Source organism: Lemur catta, chromosome 15, assembly GCF_020740605.2.
Source record: "Lemur catta isolate mLemCat1 chromosome 15, mLemCat1.pri, whole genome shotgun sequence".
In the NCBI taxonomy this organism is placed as follows: Eukaryota; Metazoa; Chordata; class Mammalia; order Primates; family Lemuridae; genus Lemur; species Lemur catta.
Window position 1 is genome coordinate 27,940,104 of NC_059142.1, and position 16,095 is coordinate 27,956,198.

The 16,095-nt window shown below is 35.9% G+C and overlaps 1 protein-coding gene and 1 pseudogene across 1 annotated transcript in view; both read right to left on the reverse strand.

Annotated features, from left to right (window-relative positions):
- PPM1E (protein phosphatase, Mg2+/Mn2+ dependent 1E) overlaps positions 1-16,095 on the reverse strand; it is a 186,132-nt gene that overhangs the window by 68,597 nt on the left and 101,440 nt on the right. The window lies entirely within an intron of this gene.
- On the reverse strand, positions 12,159-12,551 carry LOC123620167 (annotated as a pseudogene).

Genomic DNA, 16,095 nt, shown 5'->3' on the forward strand with positions numbered 1-16,095 from the left:
ATTCCATGTTCATGAATAGGAGGACTCCATATTGTCAATATGTCAGTTCTTCCCAACTGATCTATAGAGTCAATGGAACCCCAATCAAAATCCCAGAAAGTAACTTTGTAGATATTGACAAACTGATTCTAAAGAGGCAAAAGACCCACATTAGCCAACACAAAATTGAAGGATAAGAACAACAATGGAGGACTAATACCACCCAACTTCAAGACTTCCTATAAAGCTACAGTAATCAGGACAGTGTGGCAAAAGAATAGACAAATAGATCAATGGAATAGAATACAGAGTTCAGAAATTGACTCAAACAAATATGGTCAACTAATCTTTGACAAAGGAATAAAAGCAAATACAATGCAGAAATACAGCCTTTTCAACAAATCCAACAAATAATACTGGAACAACTGGACATCCACATGCAAAAAAATGAATCTAGACACAGATCTTACACCCACCACAGAAACTAACTCAAAACAAATCATAGACCTAAATACAACATGCAAAACTATAAAAGTCCTAGAAGATAACACAGAAGAAAAATCTAGATAACCTTGGGTCTCATGATGACATTTTTTTTTTTTTTTTTTGAGATAGGGTCTTGCTTTATCACCTAGGGTGGAGTGTAGTGGTGCTATCATAGCTTACTGCAACCTTGCACTCCTGGGCTCAAGCAATCCTCCTGCCTCAGCCTCCTGAGTAGCTGGGACTACAAATGTGTGCCACCATGCGCAGCTAATTATTTAAAAATTTTTTATTTTTGTAGAGACAAAAGTTGGTCTCAAACTCCTGGCCCCAAGTGATCCTCCCACCCCAGCCTCCCAAAGTGCTGGGATTACAGATGTGAACCACTGCACCAAGCCTCACAATGACTTTTTAGATGCAACACCAAAGACATAATCCATTAAAGAAACAACTGATAAGCTAGACTTCATTAAAATGAAAAACTTGTGCTCTCCAAAAAGACACTATCAAGAGAATGAGAAGACAAGCCACAGACTGGGAGAAAATATTTACAAAAGACACATCTGATAAAGATGTGTTATCCAGGCTGGGCAAGGTGGCTCATGCTTATAATCCCAGAACTTTGGGAGGCAGAGGTGGGAGGATCACTTGAGGCCAGGAGTTCAAGACCAGCCTGAGCAACACAGCAAGACCCTGTCTCTACATAAAATATAAAAAATTAGCTGGGCATGGTGGCATACACCTGTAGTCCCAGCTACTTGGGAGGCTGAGGCAGGAGGATTGTTTGCACCCAGGAGGTTGCAGTGACCTATGATGATGCCATTGCACTCTATCCTGGTGATAGAATGAGACCCAATCTCAAAAAAAGGACCTGTTATCCAAAATATATGAAGAACTCACAAATCTCAGCAATAAAAAAAAAACAAACATGATTAAAAAATGAACCAAAGACCTTAACAAAGACTTCACCAAAGATATACAGATGGCAAATAAGAATATGAAAAGACGCTCTACATAATATGTCATCAGGGAAATGCAAATTAAAACAACTATGATGTATCACTCACTATACACCTATTAGAATGTTGAAAATCAAAAAAAGGATGTGGAGCAACAGGAATTCTCGTTTATCGCTGGTGAGAATGCAAAATGGTATACCCACTTTGGAACGCAGTTTGGCAATTTCTTACAAAACTAAATATACTCTTACTATACAATCCAGCAATGAGTTGAAAACCTATTCCCACACAAAAACCTGCACGTGAGTGTTCATAGCAGCTTTATTCAAAATGGCAAAATTTGGAAGTAACCAAGATGTCCTTCAGCAGATGAAGAGATAAGTAAACTGTGGTATATCCTAAGAATAGAATATTATTCAGCACTAAAAAGAAATCAGCAATCAAGCTAATTTATTTGATATTATTGAATAAAAGAAGCAATGTGAAAAGTCTACGTACTATATGATTTCAACAATATGACATTCTAGAAAAAGGCAAAACTATAGGAGACAATAAAAAGATTACTGATTGTCAGAGGTTAGGAGGCAGGAAGGGGTGAATAGGCAGAGCGCAGAGGATTTTTAGGGCAGTAAAAATAGTCTGTATACTATAATGGTAGACATATATCATTATAAATTTGTCCAGACCCATTGAATGTACAACACCAAAAGTGAACCCTGATGTAAACTATGGGTTTTGTATGATAATAATGTGTCAATGCAGATTCATCAATTGCAACAAATGTACCACTCTGGTGGGACATGTAGATAATGATGGAAGTTATTGCATGTGTGAGGGCCGTAGGTATATGGTATATACCTTTCTCTCAATTTTGCTATGAACCTAAAACTGTTCCAAAAAAATAGAGTCTTAAACAAGTAAAAAGCAGAAACAAACAGGAAAAAAATAGAGGGAATTAATATAATCTCTATGATCAGAGTCAAAGTAGGAAATTAAACCTCATTTTTAAATATGTACGTTATGGAATGGACACCCTCAAATAAACAACTTTGGAATGGTGTCATTTTTAAATATGAAGGGCTATATATCTAAAAATAATTTCTCAGATTTGATAGGGGCATATGTTATTCAAATAATACAAACAGTGCCAAATCATATTATACAGTATTCTTTAACTTAGAAGACCAGAGTCTATGGGCTAGTTTTAGTTCTGACAGTCATATTAACATCCACATATTTCTAAAGAATGTTGTATAGCATATGGCATGGTATCTCAGCTGTACCTACAGCTAAGCATCACAAACTCAGGGTGTTCTTACGTCAGCAGGCCAACTGCTTCCACTCACTATATCACATTTCTACTCTCTGCCAAACTGTTTATGTATAAGGCAAGCCTGCTAAAAATGAACTAAACTGGTTCCCAGAAGCATAAAGTGTTTTATTATAATTAAAATCCAGGGTACAGCTCAGGTGAACTCAGCAGTATCAAGATAACCAAAATTACTAACAAAACTATGCCATCCTACATGTTTGCTTCAGGTCATTATAACAGGTAAAAAACCTGATGAATCATTACATTTATTCAACTAATAGTTACTATCTGTAAACATAAACCATAGGATGATCTTACAGTGGGGAGCATAGCAAGGTACATAACCCAGTGACTACCCAAAAGGGGTTTATAGTCCATTAAGAGAATTAAAACATCATGCTAATTTCCAAGTCTTTCTTACATATTTCCTTCAGCAGGCATGGCATGTACTATCTTCTTTATTTGTCAAATGAAGAAATTTGACCAAAAGAAAGAGTTGAGTTGAAAGAGGTTGAGCATCTTGTTCAATTACACAGAGTAAGTAGTATAGTAATATAGTCCTAATCTATAGGGGATCAGAGGAGGGAGAAATCACTTGTAACAAGGGCAGCAATTTTTGTACTGCTGACTGACATTTTTACGCTTTGAATCTGATTTACAGATTTATCCTTCAACAGACTTAATTCTGCCAAAAATCTAAAAGGTCTTTCTCACAGGTACACTACTATCCTTTCCCCAAATAATCTGCTTATCTAGAAGATTTTACCAGCTCCAACTTCATAGTTAAAAGCATTGGCTTTGCATCTGTATATTCTGACACCTATTATCTGTGTGATCTTGAATAAATCACTTAAACTCTTAAACTTTTCATTCATCTGTAAAATGAGCCTACTATCTACCTTTCAGGGATGGTTGTAAGAATTAAATGACATAATTAATATACAGTACTTAATATACAGAGCTCTGATATTTAGTATTGTATGCCTGATTTATAGTAAATAATAAATAATGTTCATATTATTTCCATTTCCTATGTGGTAACTGTGTAGGATTTTATTCCTTATTAACTATAATTCATCATTTTTATCATCTATACTTAGTTTTATTAATATTAGCTCAAGAACATTTTTGAGGATCTGCTTTGTGCTCTGCCAAACCATCAATCCTACCCTCACTCCAGCCCTTTTATCAAAATATGTAATCATATTATTTGTTTTGGTTTATTGTCTGGCTTCCTCCTTTAGAATGCAAATGCAATGAAAGCAGGGACCTTATTTTTTTTACTCACTGCTTATCCCTAGTGTCTGGTAAATGGCAGTAATGAAATATTTGCTAATCGACTGACTGACTGAATTAATTAATTAATAGGACATGGTCTTTTCTCTTAACAATCTTAGGGTCTTACTGAGAGGATACACCAGTTAAACAGATAACCTGAGTACAAAATGTAAGACAGACTTAGGAACTGGATGCTATAGAAATCCAAAAGATGGCCAGGAAAGTTTCCTGGAAGAGGTGGTATCTCTTAGCTCTTTAAAATACATTTTGGCTGATCTGAGTGCAGTGGTCTTTATAACAAATTGATCACAACCAGTTACAGATTCCTTTGTTCCTTCCCTACTGCTTTACTTGACCAGTCTTTTTTTTTTTTTTTTGAGACAGAGTCTCGCTCTGTTGCCCGGCTAGAGTGAGTGCCATGGCGTCAGCCTAGCTCACAGCAACCTCAAACTCCTGGGCTTAAGTGATCTTCCTGCCTCAGCCTCCCGAGTAGCTGGGACTATAGGCATGTGCCACCATGCCCGGCTAATTTTTTCTATATATATATTTTAGTTGGCCAGATAATTTCTTTCTATTTTTAGTAGAGACGGGGTCTCGCTCTTGCTCAGGCTGGTCTCGAACCCCTGACCTCCAGCAATCCACACGCCTCGGCCTCCCAGAGTGCTAGGATTACAAGCGTGAGCCACCACGCCCGGCCTTGACCAGTCTTAAAAAAAAAAAAAAAAAAAAAAGGAAAGAAAGAAAAAAATAAAATACATTTTGCTTTGATTCTTAAGTTCAGCTTGCTCTTTTCCTCCAGTGCAAAAAAAAAAAAAAAAAAGCCAACTAACATTTATTCAACCTTTATAATGTTTCAGACACTATTTTAGTGGTTTTCATTTAATGACTCATTTAATCTATAAAACAGTTCTATAAGATAGAGATACTGTTGTAGGTGAGGAAACTGTAGCACAGAAACCATAGTAACTTGCCAAAGGTCACATGATTCAATATCAGGCATTTTGCTCTTAGGCATTCCAAGGAGTTGCCTCTCAAAATCAATCAAAATGCTTTTTTTAAATGACAGAAAATAAAATTGGCCTTATAAGGAGGTTTTCTTCTATAAGGAAGAAATTTAAATTAAGAACCTAGCTAGAAATTACTCATTTTCTAAAGAGTGGTAAGTTCTCACCCAATGCAGTTTTCATATTATAATAATTCTGTAATTCAAATTTCCCATAACATTATTCTTTATCTCAATATATTCTCTAAAGAGGATTATATGATTTAAAATAATAGGTCAATGGAATTGTTAAGTACATACTCATAAGTACTAAAAGAGAGAAAAAGGATTTTAATTGTCATTTACCTTGTTTTTTTAAGAACATTGTCATTGAACTAACAAGGGAGTCTGCTTTGGTTGTACATATGAGACAACTCCCATAGAAAGGGGAACTTCTGGCTCTAACAATAAGCTTTGTATTTATGGAGAATTCCTGCATACCCACTGATCAACCAAAATTTATCCCATTTGTCCTTTACTCTTTGTAAGAAAGACAGCACTCCAGGAATCATCCCTACTCTTTCATGCATCATCCATTTTCCCCCTCTCTAACAGGTTATTCTATCAGTATATAAACATGCTATAATACCTCTAATTTTTAAAAACATTAAAAAATTTCAAAAGGCTATTATTTCTCTATTTCACTATTCCCCTCTGCAACACAATTCCTTGAAACAAACGTTTACACTTAATGTCTTTTCTTTCTTCCTGTTTTCTCTTGAACCAGCTGTTGTTCACTGAAACTGTGTTTGTCAAGGTCACCAATAACTTACCAATCTAATGATAATTGCTCAAATCTCATGTTATTTGACCCACTGGTAGGATTGGACACAATTGATTTCTCCCCACCTTCTTGACACACTTTCTAGGGCACTACTTGGTTTCTTTACTATATAGTGATGTCCTTCTCATTCTTCTTTGCTGGTTTCTCCTCCTGTTCCTGATTTCTAACCATTGAAATGTCTCAGGGCTCAGTCCTTCAATCTCGGTTAGTCTCTGTCTACACCTACTCTTTAGATGATCCATCTAGTCTCCTGGCTTTAAACATGACTATTTCCTTATTATTCCCTAATAATACTTACTTCTAGCCCAGACTTCTCATCTGCTCATGCCTCTATTTCCTCATGTTTACTCAATGATTAAACTTGGAAGTCTAACATACGTTCTAAACTTAATATGACTAAAGCCAAATTCCTCATTTCCAGCTCCCAAATTTACTCCTCCCACAGTCTTCTCAATCTCAGCAAATGGCAATTCCATTTATTGACAAAAGCCCTGAAGTCACCCTTAATCCTTCTTTCTCAATCCTATATCAACAAGTACTGCAAATACTGTTGACTTTTTTTTCCAAAATATATTGATTGTGACCACTTCTCACCATCACTAGCTATCACCCTCTCCTGTGACAGATAGTCCAACAGCTGGAATCTGCCTCCACCACAAACTCAGTCTATTTTCCATACTGTAGCCAAACAGAGCTTTTCAAAATTTAAGTCAAACTCCAATGAAATGATAAATTAAAGCAAGAATCATTAATGGATGTCTAAACCAATAAATGAAATTGTGGCACTGTAGTTATATAAAAGAATATCCTTATTTTTAGGGATAAAGTATGTGATGTCTGCAACTTCTAAATAGTTTAGCAAAAATAGATGAATAGACAGACATAACAAAAAAGGCAAAAGTGTTAATGGTTTTGCTAAAACCAGAGAGTGGGCAAATGGATGGATACTCATTGTACTATTCTTTCAACTTTTTTGAATGTTTGGAAATTCTCATAATAAAAAGTTGGGAAGAAAATGTGAGTCAAATTATGTCTCTCTCTGCTCAAAACCCAATGGCTTCCCATTACATTCAAAGTAAGAGCAAAGTTCCAACAATGGTCTACAAGGCCCTAAATAATACAGTTCTTCTCCCCCCTCCATATCCCAACCCGTAGCCCTAACTATCTCCATCACTCACTTCTTTACAAGCACACTGTCACTGTTTCTCAAACACATACGGCACTCAAGAGCTATGCCTGGCTAATTTTTCTATTTTTTGTAGAGATAGGATCTAGCTATGTTGCTCAGGCTGGTCTCCAACTACTCAAGTACAGTAAACTGCTAATGAACAAAGATCATCTTAGCCCCAATTCTTACATTTCCTGACTCTCAGCTGCCTAAATATTACCTCTGTCCAAAGATCTTGTCATTACCAGAAATTGCCCCACCTCCAAAATTATTAATTCATACATCCCACTAATCAGCCACAACCTCCTATCTTTCAGGTTCATCTGTTCAAGTATGCTACTTCAGGCTGGGCACAGTGGCTCCCCGCTGTAATCCCAGCACTTTGGGAGGCCAAGGTGAGAGGATCACTTGAGCTCCAGAGTTCAAGGTTGCAGTGGCAGTGAGCTATGATTATGCAACAGCGCAAGACCCTATTTCTAAAAAAGAAAAAAAGAGGAAAAAAAAGTGGGGGAAAATAAATTCAGCTGGTTAGATATAAATTCAACTCACCTGTATGATATTTCATAATAATTAAAAGTGGATAATCATCTCCTCTTCTGGAAAGATTTATATTCTTCTGCCACTTCTTCTAGTTTGAATACAGAATAATGAAAACAAAGTGGATTATATTTGATGTATCTCAAGCACTATAAGTTTAAATGATCATTATTATTTGCTCCTCACCATGTGGCAAAGGCATTTTCTGGCACTAGAATTTTGGCAACGCAAAGTTTGTATCTACTTGATGAACAAGTAAGAAATGTCTCAACTCCAAATTATTTTATTGTTCTACATTATAATTTTAACTGAATTTTGATTTACTTATGGAATTAAAAAGCACCCAGGATATATTAGTATTTGTTTGGCTGTAGAATGGTATACTATTTGATAAACAAAGGGTAAACTGTAAAGAAACTGTACTTGATAGCTGTTTAAGTTGCTGGGACCAAAATGTAGTCACTTATGTCAAAACCCTAACAAAATGGAGCCAGGAGACCATAAAGGGGAGCTTTCATGTCAGTTTAAAGTTATCTATTTTAACAGTGGAAAAATCATTGTTTTGGTTATAAATGTATTAATACGGTCATTATAAAAACATAGTTAAGAATAAAAAAATCGATCTGTTGGTGTTCTGTATGAAATAATAAAAGATATATAGTTAAGACATAAAAAATGAAGGCCATAAACACTTAAAAAATTTTAGATTAGGTTATCCTGGTCCCTAAGAATTTTAATGGTTCTTCACTGTATCTAAATTGTTCTCCACTTTTACAGTTTAAGCAGTATCATAGTTATTGTCTCTCTTACCTTCCCACTAGCTGCAATAAAAAAAAAATAGGCATGCCATCTATAAACATTGGTTAAATTAATGAAGCCAAAGACATTACCCTGCTTGCTCTGAACAGGGACACAGACTAATTAAGCAGCCTTATTGGTAGACAAATGGTTTAAATTACCTTTTCCAGTTGCTGAATTTTAAAATACTTCCTAGTTGTAACTGATTTTTATTATGTGACATTTGACTGTACCTGGTTGCTAGAACTATCTTTAGAATAAGCAGCCAGATCTAACGGAAAATGTACAATATTTAGAAGAACACAGAGAATAGGAGAGTCAAGCAGAGAATAGGAGGAGTGTCTGGAGACCAGTGGGAGATGGCACAAAAACAGATATAGTTTCAAAACATCAGAGATGTATATTTACACAAGTTCCCCTATCCCACTATGTTAGATGGTACCGGATTCCTCGTGTGTTTAGGTTCCTCTGTTTAGGGTTTTCTGTGCCACTCCTGCTTTACACTGCTGTGGAAAGTAAAAGGTGTGTTCTATTATTCTTATAATAAAAATTCTGTTGATTAACAACTATTTAAAGGCACTTCAAGAAGGTAAAGAGAATACTATTGATTTCTCTCTGCTTGATACTCCGTTAATCTGGAAAGCCAAAATGATTTGGTCGCTTCCTAATAATAACATTAAAGAGGAAAGAAGTCAATTTTTCAGTTTACACTGAAACTTACCAGAAGATCTAATATAAAATGATTTTTATTATCCTGAGTTTTGTTTTAAAAAAATTGCTCCTGAGTATCAATAAATCATATCCCTATATGTATTTACATGTTTCAAAATAGTCTACAGCACCCAAGTTATATTGGTATTTGTTTGACTGTATAATGCTACATTATCTGATGATCAAAGGGTAAAATGTAAAGAAACTGTACTTAATAGCTGTGTAAGTTGCCTGTACCGAAAGGTTGTCACTTATGTCAAAACCCTAACAAAATGGAGTCATGCACAAATTGCCTGTAACAGGTCTTATCACAAGACATTCCTGCACATGGACCAGAAAAAAGGACTTATTGCAAGAACTTCCTCAAAATTGCAGTACTCCAGAGAGGCTGCCTACACAAGGATGCTTACCTAGCAATGGCTGTCTCTCCACCAATGAACAAAAGCTAACTCCTACAATGGGCTTCTGTGCTCTACAAACTGTTGTTTCAAAGCAGCTTATGTGGACTTCTCTTTGTCTTAAAAATCTCCCTTTTGCTCCAAGTCCCTCTGATATGCCTATGATCCATCACAGCACACATATCCCAGATTGTAGGCCCCTGCTATTCCCAAATAAACTCTTTGCTTTGGAGAGTCATTCTCTCTGTCACTCATTTTAAGGTTGACATAGCTAACTGGCGAAAAGTTTTACAAATGGTTAGGACAGAATGACTAATTATCCAAAATAATTCTCAAGGATTCCAATAAATTTTGTCATTTTCGTAGTGTGACACAACAAAAAAATATATATATCTCCATATATGTATATATATGGAGATATATATATATATATATATATATATATATATATATATATGGTTTCTGCCCCTGTTTGCTGGAACACAGCTCCTAAAACCCTTGGAATCTCCAAAGTGATGTCTTTTTGTATGCTAATAAGATGACTTGGAGCCTTGGGCATGCTAAATAGCCTCAGTATGGGAGCTGGTTGCCAGGTGAAACAACCAGGTGACAAGAGTGTTGGAACTTTCAGCCTCAACTCTTGTGACCTCCAGGGAGGGAAAAGGGGTTGAAGGTTGAGTTAATCACTAATGGCCAATGATTTAATCAATCGTACCAACATAAGGAGGCCTCCATAAAAACCCAAAACAACAAGGTTCAGAGAGCTTCTGGGTTTTGAAATACATGGAGGTGCCGAGAGGATGGGGAAGCTCTGCACCCCTTCCCCATACCTTGCCCTATGCATCTCTTGCATCTGGCTGTTCCTGAGTCATATTCTTTTAGAATAAACTGGTAACACAGTAAGTAAGCTGTTTTCCTGGGTTCTGTGAACTGCTGTAGCAAATTATCAAACTCAAGAAAGAGGACATGAGAACCTCCAATTTGTAGCCAAGCTGGTCAGAAATTGTGGGTAACCTAGGGACCTACTACTTATAACTGGCATCAGAAGTTGGGGACAATCTTGTGGGACTGAGCCCTTAAGCTACGAAGTCTGCACTAACTTTGGTTAGTGTCAGAACTGAATTGTAGGACACCCAGTTGGTGTCTACAGAGAATTGGAGAACTGCTTTGTGTGTGAGAAACCCCTACACATCTGGTGTCAAAAGTGAAGTAACTAAGAATAGTAGAGAAAAAAAGTTTGGTTTTCCTATGCACATAGTGTAGGTTTATAATGACTCTTGCTGTTTATTTCAATAAAAATCATTCTTGTAACTGCTTTTCATCACCCTTCTCTGTCTTTCCTTTCCATGAGTAACACCACCATTACTTCAATTACTTAATAACACATTTGCCAGGAATAGCTCAATAGAACAGAATTATGTATAATAAACAGTAATACATAATTAGCAACAAGATAAAATATCAAGGTCACTCTCATTTGGGCATCATTATGGTACTAAGAGATATTTTCTCCATGGGATAGCACTATAGAAACTTATAATTAACCACATAAGAGTTAAGGTAAACTTAACAAAATAGCAAAGGGAGGGATTATAATAAATTTCTTCAAGCTTTTATTTCTCTAAGGTCATCAGTGGTAAGATTATTGGAGCAGAGGGCAAAAGACCCCCAAACACCTTAACTTACCATATCTTGCCCATGCTCTTTCTCTGCTTGCAACTCATTCCTCCTATATACCCTTTGCTCCAGCCATATGCAATTACTTGTATAGTAGAGGTAGATATGACTATATGTTTTGTTGTTTTATGTTAATACAACCTCACAGATGCCATTTCCTCAGCTTGAACTTCTCTTATTTTCTTCTCCAGTTAGTCAACAACCCTTGGCCCTAAAAACCTCAGTTAAAGCATTACCTTCTTCAGGAAACCTTCTTTGACTTCTTTCCTTTTACTTCTATACTTTCACAGCAGCTCTTTTATTTATTATACTATAATTATTAATTTATTCATATATTTTTCACTATCTACAAGATCCTTTAAGGTAAGGACATATCATATTCAACATTTTTCTCTATCTCAGCTTTCAGAATAGTATAGGCCTCAATAATGATTGTTGAGTGTTCTTAAAATTATTTCAAATTCAAGTAAAAGTCATAAATAATACTATCAGGTTGGGATGGCTGTGGCAATTTCTTAAAATAAGACAACAATGAAGTTTGCCACATCTATTGACTCTTCCTTTCACAAAAGATTTCTCTGTAGCATGCAATGCAATGCTGTTTGGTATCACTTTACCCACAGTAGAACTTCTTTCAAAATTAGAGTCAATCCTCTCAAACCCTGCTATTTTAAGTTTATGTAATATTCTAAATCCTCTGTTGTCATTTCAACAATGTTCATAGCCTCTTCACCAGGTATAGATTCCATTTCAAATAACCACTTTCATTGTTCATCCATTAGAAGCAACTCCTCATCCATTAAAGTTTTATCATGAGATTCCAGTAAGTCAGTCACATCTTCAGGTTCTACTTTTAATTCTAATTCTCTTGCTATTTCCACCACATCTGCAGTTACTTGCTCCACTCAAGTCTTGAACCCTTCAAAGTCATCCATGAAGGTTGGAATCAATGTCTTCCAAACTTCTGTTAAAGTTGATATTTTGACCTCCTCCCATGAATCACGAATTTTCTTTTTTTTTTTTAATGTGAGCCTAACTTTTATTTGTTAATTTCTTGCATTTGAAGTACTTTTTGATGACATCCTTGGCCTGAGATTCTTTGCCATAGTCCTTAACTACTACACAACTGCAACCAACCACTTTACAGGGTTTTATGTCTCTGTCAATTTTACAGAGGCCTACCCAAGTTTCTGGTCTTCAGTCTTAATTAAGTTGATTTGGTGTTCAGCACAAAGGGCCTCCACCAACTTGACATACATAGGCTCAGAACAGTTGGATGCAAACATACAAAGCCTTGTCTAAGGCTTTGGCAGCTTTACAGATTCCATGAGATAGGCCATCATGGATGGAGGTGGTCTTCAGTACCTCTTGTAAAACAGTATTAATGTCCACTATACCTCCAGCAGCAATGCCTTCCTCAGCCATGGTGATGGATTACAGGTGAAGCTGAATCTTGAATATACCCAAGCCTCTGCCTCCATGCAACTCGATGATGGCAGCAGGGCACAAATATTCTTAACAGCATCTAGAATGATGAATCTTTTCCAGAAGGTTTTCAACTTATTTTGCTCACATCCATCAGAGGAATAACTATCTATGGCAGATATAGCCTTACAAAATGTATTTCTTCAATAATAAGACTTGAAAGTTGAAGTTATTCCTTGATGCCTGGTCTGAAGAATGGATGTTATGTTAGCAGGCATGAAAACAACATTTTTCCCCTTGTACATCTTCATCAGAGTTGTTGGATGACCAAGTGTGTTGTCAATGAGCAGTAATATTTTGAAAGGAATCTTTTTTTCTGAGCAGCAGGTCTCAACAATGGGTTTAAAACATTTAGTAAACCATGCTGTAAACAGATGTGCTGTCGTTAAGTCCCTAACAAGAGTCAGCCTGTCCTTTGAAGCTTTTTTATTTTTTATTTCAAAATATTAAGGGGGTACAAATGTATTTTGTTACATGGGTCACTTCTGTAGTGCTTGAGTCATGGCTATAAGTGTGCCCATCACCCAAATAGTATTCATTGTACCCATTAGGTAAGCTTTGCCCCTCGTCTCCTCCTCCACTCCTCTGCTTGATTTCCATTGAGTTTTATTTCCCTCTGTGTACATGTGTGCTCATTGGTTAGTTCCAATTTAATTTATTATTTTTTTTGAAACAGGGTCTCGCTTTGTCACCCAGGCTGAAGTGTAGTGGCATGAGCATAGCTCACTAAAACCTTGAACTCCTAGGTTCAAGTGTCCTCCCACCACAGCCTCTCAAGTAGCTGGGACTATAGATGCACACCACCATACCAGACTAATTTTTTTTTAAGAGATGAGGTCTCCCTATGTTGCCCAGGTTGGTCTCGAACAGTTGGCCTTCAGCAATCCTCCCACCTCAGCCTCCCAAAGCACTGGGAATTACAAGTATGAGCTATTGCACCTAGCCAAATTTAAACCATTATCTTGCAAATAACCAATGCATGATGCTACAAAATTAGGCATTGGTGAAAATTCAAATTGCAAGATAGATCAATGGATTTTAATGTTAACAGAGTACTAAAAGTTTACTGATACGGTTTCAGATTCCACATTGCAACTAACGTTTAAGAAATGAGAACAAATTGAGTTTTGTTACAGTATCAAAAAGAAGATCCACAATTATCTGAAAAGGCTATTAAAAGTACCCTCCTCTTTTTAAACTACATATGTATGGTCAGATTTTCTTGAGATACTTCAACTCAAACAATATATCACAAAGATGGAATACATAAGCACATACGAGAATCTACTTATTAAACCAGACTTAAAAGAGATTTACAGAACTGTAAAACAATGCCATTCTTCTCACTCACTACATTATGTTTTTGTTTTGGGAAAAAATATTTTTCATTTAAAATTGTTATGTATGCTAATATGTAGTTAACAAATGAATTAATACATTTTAAATTTTTTTCTCATATTTAATTTCTAAAACAGTAAGTATTATTAGGTACAAGTCATATAAACAAAAGCATGAATCCAAAAAGTTTGGCCGGGTGCAGTGGCTCACGCCTGTAATCCTAGCACTCTGGGAGGCCAAGGCAGGAGGATCACTTGAGGTCAACAGTTTAAGACCAGCCTGAGCAAGAACAAGACCTGGTTTCTACTAAAAATAGAAAAATTAGCCAGGCATGGTGTCATGTGCCTGCAACCCTGGGTTCTCCAAAGTGCTGGGAAAGATAAATACCAGATTCAGGAAAGTGACTACAATGGGAGAGAAAGGGCAGGCATGAGATTAAGGAAGGGTATATGCAGGGGGGCTTCAACTTGGATCTCTAATGTTTAGTTTTCAAAAAAACTTTGAACAGATATGCCCAAACATTAAATATGACAAATAGGGTGGTGGGTATATATGTGTTTGATTTGTTCTTTTTTTTCTATACTAGTCTATATTTTTGGAATATTTCAAATAAATAAAATCTAACACAAGCACATATCCTAATCCTAATTTTTACCAAGTATAAACTTTCTCCTCTGCAGTTGAGAATCCATATAGGTTAGTACAGAGCCTAGTGCATTACTGTGCTCAGTGTTTGCTTGCACAGAAAAACTTAAAACATAAGGGAAAAACTGATTACCTGGTTCATTATTTGTTCCTTTCCAAATAAAGCAGCTTCATCCAAATGAAAAAAGAACCAACAAAAATAGAGATCACATGAGATGTTTACTGGTATAAAATGTGTAACTATTTCCATTTCCTATAGTATGCAATTTTGAATTAAGACTCATTAAAATAATACATATATATCCATTTGTAGAGAGGCTTAATTGATTGATTCATTTAAAATTTATTTAATTTCAACGATATGTAAGACCTTGTGTTAAGTACTAGGATGCAGAGATGAATGAGAAAAGGTTCCTGCCAGTAAGCACCTCATAGTCTAAAGAATCCGAACAAAGAATTAACATAAAATGCGGTAAATTTCAGTGTCCCTTAGAGGGTTAAAAAATGTGATAAATGTTATCAAAAGGCATGTACAAAGGGACATGAGATCACTCAATGAGTATTGGAGAGAATGCTAATTCTGTCTGAGAGCTGGGAAAGGTTTCAGAGACAGGATAACATTTGAGCTGGGACTTGAAAAATGAGTAAAAATTCAATGGATAGAAAAGAAAGGAAAATGTGTTCCAGGCAGGATGAAAAATATGCAGGTATTAATATATATGTCTATGTATGTTTATATACACAGAGTTGATCCTCATTATTTACAGTATCTGTATTTGCATATCCATTTACTCACTAAAAATTTGTTCATAACTTCAAAGTCAATAATTTCATAGTTATTTATGAACATGCACAGAGTGGCAAAATATTTGAGTTACCTGAAATACACATTCCCAGCTGAGGTTAAACACAGTGATGCTTGCTCTGCCTTCTTGTTTTAGCTCTCACACTACCCTTTTCTTGGTCTTTTTAGTGCTATATTGTTCACATTTCTATATTTTTTGCTGGTGATTTTACTGTTTAAAATGGCCCCCATGCACAGTGCTGATATGCTATCTAGTGTTCCTATGAACAAGGTTAGGATGTGCCTTATGAAAAAAATACATGTGTTAGATAACCTTCATTTTTACATACAGTCCTGTTGGCCTTGAGTTCAGTGTTAATGAATCAACAATATATATTAAATAAGGTATCTTTAAGCAGAAACACACATAAAACAAGGTTGTATTGATTGGTTGATGAAAATATTGTGAACAGAGGCTCACAGGGACCTAGTACTATATTTCCTCTAGGAGTAATGGTTCTCTATGCACTGACTAAATGTTTGTGCTAACTTTATAGAACATGACTACTGTGAATAATGAGAAACAACTATGTGTATGTGTGTGTGTACTCACTAGTTAACTAATGTTTCTTTAAATAAGATTTTTATTTTTATTTTTTTTTTGAGACAGAGTCCCACTCTATTGCCCAGGCTAGAGTGCCATGGTGTCAGCCTAGC